Here is a 9,194-nt window from a genome sequence, read left to right on the forward strand (position 1 = left end):
ACCTGATGAATGTAAGTCCAATATTCACTCCCCTTTTACCTCTGCTTTTGGTCTCCACCAACTCCAGCAACACACCGGGCTCATCCTCACTGTGACCTCGTCACATGTCCACGTTTGGTCATGGACTTTCCACGTCCACATATGACGTCCAAGGTACCCTGGGTATGTTGGTTGTTGACGTTCTGGGACGCCGTGTCAACTTCAGCCTGTTACATGCATTGTCTGTTTTCAAAATACACTTCTGTTTTAACAGGAAATGTACAAAATAAAAATAAAAATAAAAGCACTACGTTGGTACAACACCCCGGATTGACTTTTTTCTTCCCCTTCAACAACAAACACACATGGTTGGGTTTAGGAAATAAGAACCCGGGTTTGGCTTTACAGTCTTACAGGAAGTGAATACCTGCCTCCCCGGTGTAAATGTGGTGGTTGTTTGACCCATCCACCACAACTCCCACCCACCCTACTCGACCTACTCAGACTTCCACCGCTTTAACTTTTGTTGTTGTCCCCCTACATTTCCCCCTGATGCCACTGGGGACCATTAAACAATAACGGCGACTGGCCACATATCACACTGACGTGAAAGGACGGCTTTTTCGTCGGTGTCTGACACCGGAAGTCACTGACTAAGCACTGGATTTCAACAACTTCGGAGTGAAACTGGGTTGCCCCGACTGTAAAATCATCTCTGTGTCTTAAAATGGATTGTATTTTTTGAAATATGTCTAAGATGAAAAATGACTCTACAAGCTTTGTGTCAAGTTGCTCAGTCTTAAAGTACTGTCAAACCAGATTGCTTGCAACAGCTTTGATATTATCCAGTAGGGGACCAGCCAAAGACAAAATTTGTCAAGTAACAAATGTCGACAACAATCTCTTTTGCCTGAGTTCAGCTAAAGAAATTTTTTTGACATCCAGCTTTTAACATCAGTAAGGCAGTCAATAACTGAACAAGGTCTGTGGATCTAATGATCAGGTATGTCTGTGTATCATCAGCATAAGAATGAGAAGAGACACTGTGTCTCTGAATAATGTGCTGGAGGGGAAGCGCGTACGAGGAGAATAAAACTGGTCCCAGGACGGACCCCTGAGGCACACCATACTTATGAGAAGAAAATTAAGAGAAATGGTTGTTGACAGAGACACATCCTGTTCACTCAGTTTTAGCCTTTAAGATGAATAGTGTAATTTATTGTGAAATATTACAGTGAAATATTTCTGGAAATATTTTGCAGTGTAGAAACACGGGCAACACTTTGTAATCAGGGCACCAAACATGCCCAATTAATGTATGACTCATGATAATTTAATGTGCAGGCTGTAACATGACTTGATGTGATGAGTTCACACTTTATAGATTCATGTTGATTAATGTTGATTCACAGTTTTTTTCAGCTGGTCATCAGACGCAAACATCTGCATGCTGCTGCACGAGTCAGTGATCTCTATGTGACATTTACATTGTTAGTTATCATATGTGTTTAATTAAAGGTCCAGTGTGTAGGATTCAGGGGGATAAAAAACAAAAAAAGAAATGCAAGAGATACATTAGGTTTGTAAATTTACGTTAGGGTCTTAACTTTTCATAAAGTACGTAATGTAACAACCCCCAATTGTTTCACCCAACCATTATTATTTTTCTAAAGCTAACCTTAATAATGTCACATTGGATACATACCTATTTGTTCAGTAGATAACGTCATGCCCAACTATGATTCTTTTCCTAAACCTAACATACGTAACTTTACATTTGATTTGTAACTTAACGTAAAGTACGTAATGTGATGATTCCAAACTATATTACTTTACCAAAACCTGACCTATGTAACTTTACATTGGGTACATAACTCTACAAAAGATACCTAATATGACGACGCCCAACCATGATTCTTTCCCTGAACGTAACCTCCATAACTTTACTTACCTAAGTGTAATCACGTAAAATTGCTTTGCTAAACCTATTCTAAATAACTTAATGTTGGATGCGTAACTTTACGTGAGGTAGGTAACATAATGCCTAACCAAGATTAATTCCCCAAACCAGACTTACATAACTTTACGTTAGGTTCGTAACATGATGACGCCCAACCATGATTCTTTCCCTGAACCTAACCTCCATAACTTCACTTACCTAAGTGTAATCACGTAACATTGCTTTGCTAAACCTAATCTAAATAAATTTATGTTGGACATGTAACTTTACGTGAGTTAGGTAACATAATGCCTGACCATGATTTTTACTACTTACTTTACCTGAGGTTCGTAACATGACGATGCCCAACCATGATTCTTTTCTGAAACCTAAACTATATAACTTAGCTTTCCTTTGCCTAACCCGTATGATGTTACTTGCTTAAACCTAACCTAACTAACTTTAGTATGTAACTTTACGTTAAGTATGGAACGTCAGGACGCCATTTGTAGAGCAGCAATTTGTTAAATATCATACAAACTGTTTGTTTGAGAATTTGTGTGTAATGTTTATGTTCTGAACCAATACACTAAAATTCCTCGTATGTGGAATCTTATTTATCAATAAACCAGATTCTATTTTGCTTTCTGATTGCAGTGTGTCACGTATAAACAAGTGTTAGATGAGTCATTGTTCCCTGATATAGCCTGATTGTACTTTCCATTAAAAAGACAAATATACAGCTTTAATTTGAAGGAGTATGTTGACTGTAAGGGACAAAACATTTACTGGGAAAAAGCTTTCTCACATTGGTGGCACCACTGCAGGTAGGTCATAACAAATATATAATGACAATAAAATTAAATAAGTCATGTTCCTTCCCCTTGGCTGTAAATGTATGTGCTTATTTCAATAACATCAAATGAAAATACAGATAACAGTGAGCTGATGAAGAGTCACTGAGCACCGCTGACTTCTGGGACAGATCAGAACGTACACTGAACTCCATACTGTGATTAATGTTCACATTGTGATATCTGTTGGACGCTGACTCCCAAATCTTTATCCCTTTTAATCTTAATCTCTTGATGTAGCCCAGATTATCTAATGGTGTCATGTATGTAAATCCACGCCTGAGACTTTATATCTGTGTCATAGATGGTTTTCCACGTGAACATGCACCAGTCTTCTCCTCTGACAGCGTCATCACCAGAGATCTGTTTTTCTTTTAGTAAAGGTACAAACTCCAGAATCAGGGCTCTGTTACAGGATAATATGGTTTCTGCTCCTGCAGAAACATTTTATCAGAGTCATTTTGTTGGCGACATTGACGTGACAAATGTTTGGTTCTTAATAAAAACCAAAAAAGTTTCTCCTGATGAATAAGGTAAAAAAGGTGTCATTTAAATTGATCCAGCAAAAACATTCTTAAAGAAGTTAAAGGGTGACGTTGATGTAAACTGATCTTTTTGTGACTTATATCTTGAAATGCGCACCAATTTATTTTGGTCCTGTACTTGTACATTGTGGAAAGATATCACTAAATTTATAGCTGACAACATGATCTCAGGTTTTACTATTCACTTTAAAAATGTTGGATTTGGGTGCTGTGATTATTGTAACAAAGATATTAATGCTTTTTTCTTATTAATCTAATTTTATTTCTCGCCAAATCTCGCCCTATTTATAAAGGAAATGGACCGATACCTGTTGACGATTTATTCCTCACAAAACAAAAAAGCTGTCAAAATGATAAATATATGCAATATCTTCAAAATTCCTTCTGTAACTTCCACTCGTGTCTTTATTTTAATTTATGTTACATTTGTTTTAATTTTGTTGTCCCTTTCTGTTTGGTCAAAATATAGTTATACAATTTTCTTATCAGATATAATTTTACAAATGATTAATTAATATAATTTTTTATTTAATAATTAAGAATATAATTTATAATGAAATCATTGGAAATAATATTAAACTTTTAATTTAAGAAATATATTTTATCACTCATATAATTTTCAATATAATCAATAGATTTTTATAATTAAAAAAATATGATTTGATAATTAAATAATCAGAATTTTATATAAAGTTGAATTAATTTAACAGTAATTTAATTAATTTGATTTAATAAAATATAATGTCTTAATAAAATATATTAATTTAAATATTTAATAATTAAAATATATAAAATTCAAATTATTTAATTTTTAATTTTCAAAATAAAATATATATTTTTTAAATCATTAATTTTAAAAAAGCACAAATTAGAGAAAAGTATGAGCCATAAACATAGTTTTGTGTCTCTACAGTTCGATGCACATTAAAAACCTCCATCCAGACTGATGTGAGCTACAGTCACACCTGCCTCTTTAAACATTACAGTATAAATGAAGAATATCTGGTGATGATTTATATTCTTACAGAATAAACTCAGGAACATGTTGAAATCTCTTCAGAAGATTCAGCAGTCAGCTGTTAATGTAAGTGCATGTTTTAACCACAGGATGGTGCTGTTATGCTTTCCTTGTTGTCACCATGTAATGACCAGGCTCATATCTGAGCCCTCACACCTCCACAGATTTTAGGAATATAGATGCTGCTTGTAAAATTGAATGTTGTCACTGTCTCCTCCATGTGTGTGAGACAGTCGTGTGTTGTATTCAGTTAGTTCACTTCAGATGACCAAAGGCCGATTTTGTTGTGTTTGAGTTTGCCAAGTTAGTCACAAAAGCTTGGAAAAGAAAGTTGTTTGATTATTACTTACGTTCTTCACTGGGTCTTAAACAATGATGATCCGATCATGGAGGATGTTTTTGTCACTTTTTTCTCTTTTTAATGTTGTCTGAAAATACATGTTTGACTCTGGTCTTTTTTTTTTTTTTCCGTAAACCTATGCGGGCTGGGCACACATATGATTTTTCCCACTCTGCATGAGTGCATATCTTTGGTATTAAATGTCTTATGGTAAGAAAATGTCTTTATCTCAGAAACTATAACAACAACAACCAAGTATGAACTCAAAATATATTTAGCCATGACTCCCTTACTAAACCTAAACTACATAGCTTTACATTATGTATATAACTTTATCTTAGTTACGTGACATGACAATGCTTAAGCATGATTCCTTTACAAAACTTTGCTTTCCTAAGCCTAACCTGCATAACTTTGCTTTAAGTACATAAATAACGCCACCCAACCATAATTATTTTCCTTAATCTAACTTACTTAACTTTGCTTTGCTAAACCTCACCTAAGTAACTTTACGTTGGATACGTAACTTTATGTTAGGTAGGTAACATGATGACGCTTAACCATGACTCTTTTCCTAAACCTAACATACGGAACTGTACTCCTCTAAAACCCACCTACGTTACTTTACTTGCCCAAACCCAACCTACGTAACTTAACATGTGGTTTGTAATTTTACGTAAAGTACGTAATGTGACGACTCCCAACCCTATCTATTTCCCAAAATCTGACCAATGGAACTGTACTTGCCTAAACCTGACCTATTACCTTAGGTGATTAACTTTACATATGTAACGAGACAACGCCCAACCATGATTCTGTCCCTAAACCTAACCTACATAACTTTATGTTAGGTTCGGAACGTGACGACACCCAACAATAATTCTTTTCAGAAACCTCACCTACATAATATTACGTTGGGTACTTAATCTGACAACACACAACCATGATTCCTTTACTAAAGCTAACCTATGTATCTTTGCTTTCCTAAACCTAACCTGCGTAACATTACGTAAGGTACATAACATGACGTCACCCAACCGTAATTATTTTCCAGGATTCTTTTCCTACAGCTGACATATGTAACTTAACTTTCCTAAAACCTACCTACGTTACTTTACTTGTCCAAACCTAACCTACATTACTTTAGGTTTGTCACCTCTACACACACACACACACACACACACACACACACACACACACACACACACACTTTACCCTTTAGGCTCGTCTCTGCAGACTCAGGCAGAAACATGTATCTCCTCCCCCTCAGTGGAATCTGCCTCAGGCGTATCTGATGTCCAGTTTGTCTCTGTGTTCATGTAACTGCGTCATGTCCTGTCATGTACTGCAGTGTGCATGTGTGTGTGTGTGTGTGTGTGTGTGTGTGTGTGCTAATAAATGATTGATGTTACTGTTTTCATTGTGCTCATCAGGAGTCTCTGTAGAGCTCAGACTGAAGATTAGAGTCTGACTTTGACTGAATTCAACAGTTCTGTGTTAAAGTATCCTGACGAGTAATGTGTGTGTGTGTGTGTGTGTGTTCATGTGTGTGTGTCACATGTTGATACAAGTGGAACATTCCTGGAAGCACAGCGCGGGTCATATATGTTGAGTACACACATGTACAGAGTTACATCACATGTGAACACCTTGATGGTCTGATGGGAAACAAACTGCTCACATTTTGTAGAGCGCAGCTCATCACAGCTCTGCAGGGGTGGAAAGTACATTTACTCAAGTACTGTACTTAAGTACAATTTTGAGGTAATTATACTTTGGTCTCTCCATTGTACACTGCTTTATACTTATATGCTACTAACTAATCATAAAAATATATAAATTAACAAATACGTTTTAGTGTAATTTCATGGATTAAGATAAAGTTGTGTTGATCCTGGAAGTAAATTTACAAACTACTCTACGAACGTAAAGTAATTAAAATGAGTCAATAATGATAATCCAATAATATACTAAAAAATATTCTAAAATGGGTCGTTCTGGATACTTTAACTGATGTTTATTTTGAACATGTAAAAACAACAACAAAAAAAGATAATAAATAATTAAAATGGACGATAAACTCTGAGAAATATTTTTAATATCTCCATGTAAAATCAGAATTATCGTGTTATCATATAAAAGTTTTCAGTCAACTTTTCCATGTGATAACGACTCCTCTGATACATTTTATTTTACAGTTTTTGAGGGACTGAGGAACATTGTACACCACTACATGTATATATGGATTTTGGGAGTCACATAGTGGCTTTCAAATCCACACCGCTGACTGAAAGCAGAGGCTAATGTGGGACTGTGTGGGTGTTATGAGTTCGAATGTACCCTGTGGGGCTGGATTAGGACGGCCGAACAGACAGCTGACAGTATCGATGTCTGTGTGAGAGTTTGCACATGCTACAAAGTGAGGACCGAAACATGTATTTTAGCAACAGAGTGAGGACTTTTTTGCAAAGTGAGGACATTTTAGCTGCTCCTTACTTTTCAAAGGCCTGTTTGAGGGTTAAGACTTAGTTTTAGGGTTTAGGTTAGAATTAGGTTTAGCGTTAGGCATTTAGTTGTGATGGTTAAGGTTCGGGTAAGGGACTAGGGAATTCATCACGTCAGTGAGGGTCCTCAAAAAGATAGAAGTACAGGAATGTGTGTGTGTGTGCATGTTTATACTTGTACATGATATATATAGTGAAGACCAAACATTTTTGTAATAGAGTGAAGTTATTTTGGGAAAGTGAGGACATTTTGGCTGGTCCTCACTCCTTCATCAGCCTGTTTCAGGATTCAGGTTACAATTAGGTGTTAAGTTAGGTTAAGGGTTGAGGTTAGGCATTTGGTTGTGATGGTTGAGGTCAGGGACCTGTGGCTGGGGTGTCACCCTCCCTGAAACTACAAATATCTTTACGATGTCCTCCCTGAGTGACTGGCAGAAAATTCACAACCCTCCCCCCACCAAAAATTAGTTGTATTTTTTAATCTTACCCTTTGTTTGAAAGTTAAATACAAAGTTAGAGTTGAGTTCTTTCAAAAACATTGTGAAAAAACTGATATATTTAGAAAACTATAAAAAAAAAAGAAAAAAAAGCTAGGGGAACTTTAAATTTATAATTGTTATTACTACATATTTAAAATTATGGTACAGAGTTATTATAATTTTAAGTTCTTTTCCCAGGCCATTTCCTTGTTTTGTTTGTTTAAACTTTTTTAAACTAATTTTCTTGTTTTTAATTTTCTCTTTTTACAAATTTCTTGCAAATTTTTGGGGTAATTTTTTTTCTTCTGTTGCTCATTGCCTTCTTCCCATGTTTTTGAAAGAAATGAAGCCACTTAGCTCAGGTTTCAAAGTGGTACAGTATCACCAGATCTATAATGACACTGGAGAAAAACATTTTGAGCTACTTTAAGGAACTTGTTTACACCAGTAGTTCAAGTTAGCCTCCTGACACCACTCAGAGCTTTTAGTTACTTTTGACATCATGAGAAAGGGGACATTAAATCCCACAGATTTTTTTTTGTTGTTGACTAGTGCTGTGTCTCAAATCGCGTACTTCTGTACTTACACTTAATATTTTGAGTGCATAAGTGTGTTCACACTGAGAAGTATGGAAAAATGCAGTGCACTATGAGTACCCAGATGGTGCACTCAAAACGGTCAAGAAGTTGAGTGTGGAACTATGGACACTTCTCGCCCTCAATGGTCGCCATCTTGGCTACATAGCAGAAGGGGAGGGACCACGTTTCAAACTGGAACTAGCGGCCGAGGACTGTGCGACAGTGAACGTCGCTGCATTGTACAAATACATGTTTTTTGCACTAAGCACCACTATACTGTTGTGTTGGGTATAAGCCAGCAGTATGTTTGTTGGGTTAATTTAGCAGTCTGTAATGATTTGGTACCGCGAACGATAATGCGAATGCTAATGCTAGTTTGCTAACTAGCTCATTTGCGGTCGTCATTTCCGGTGAGTGCACAGCGGCTGTGTTTGGTTTGAGACAACACTACCCTGTCGAAATTCACGCACCACGCCAATGAGTACATAGTGCACATAATATACTACATAGAAGTGTGCTAACGGAAGTATGTGATTTGAGACACACAATTGGTGTTAGCTTCCTGGCTAAAATGCATTAGCTTCTGTTTTGAGAGTCTATACAGTGATGCTACAGCAGTAGTACACGGAAGACAGACATTGCGTGAATTAGGTGATGTAGTTTTGATCTGTAAAGGGTGGTGCTCTGTGTCTTCAGGTAATCTAGCTAGCCTCAGAGCCCTCACGGCACACTAACACCCTGGACCTATCACCACTCTATGTCTCTTAGTATAAACCAACATTGTAAGAGATTTGTAAAGGCTAACTTCACAAGTCAAACTGCAAAGAATCATTTTAAATCTAGTTTGAACGGTGAATATCAGTTCAGTCACTGTCGAGATATGAAGTCTAAAGTTACAAAAACTGACTGAATTTGAGGGCATTTCAGAGTCTAACATCAGCAGGCTGTACACTGTAGG

This window comes from Epinephelus lanceolatus, chromosome 18 (genome assembly GCF_041903045.1).
Source record: "Epinephelus lanceolatus isolate andai-2023 chromosome 18, ASM4190304v1, whole genome shotgun sequence".
Classification (NCBI taxonomy): domain Eukaryota; kingdom Metazoa; phylum Chordata; class Actinopteri; order Perciformes; family Serranidae; genus Epinephelus; species Epinephelus lanceolatus.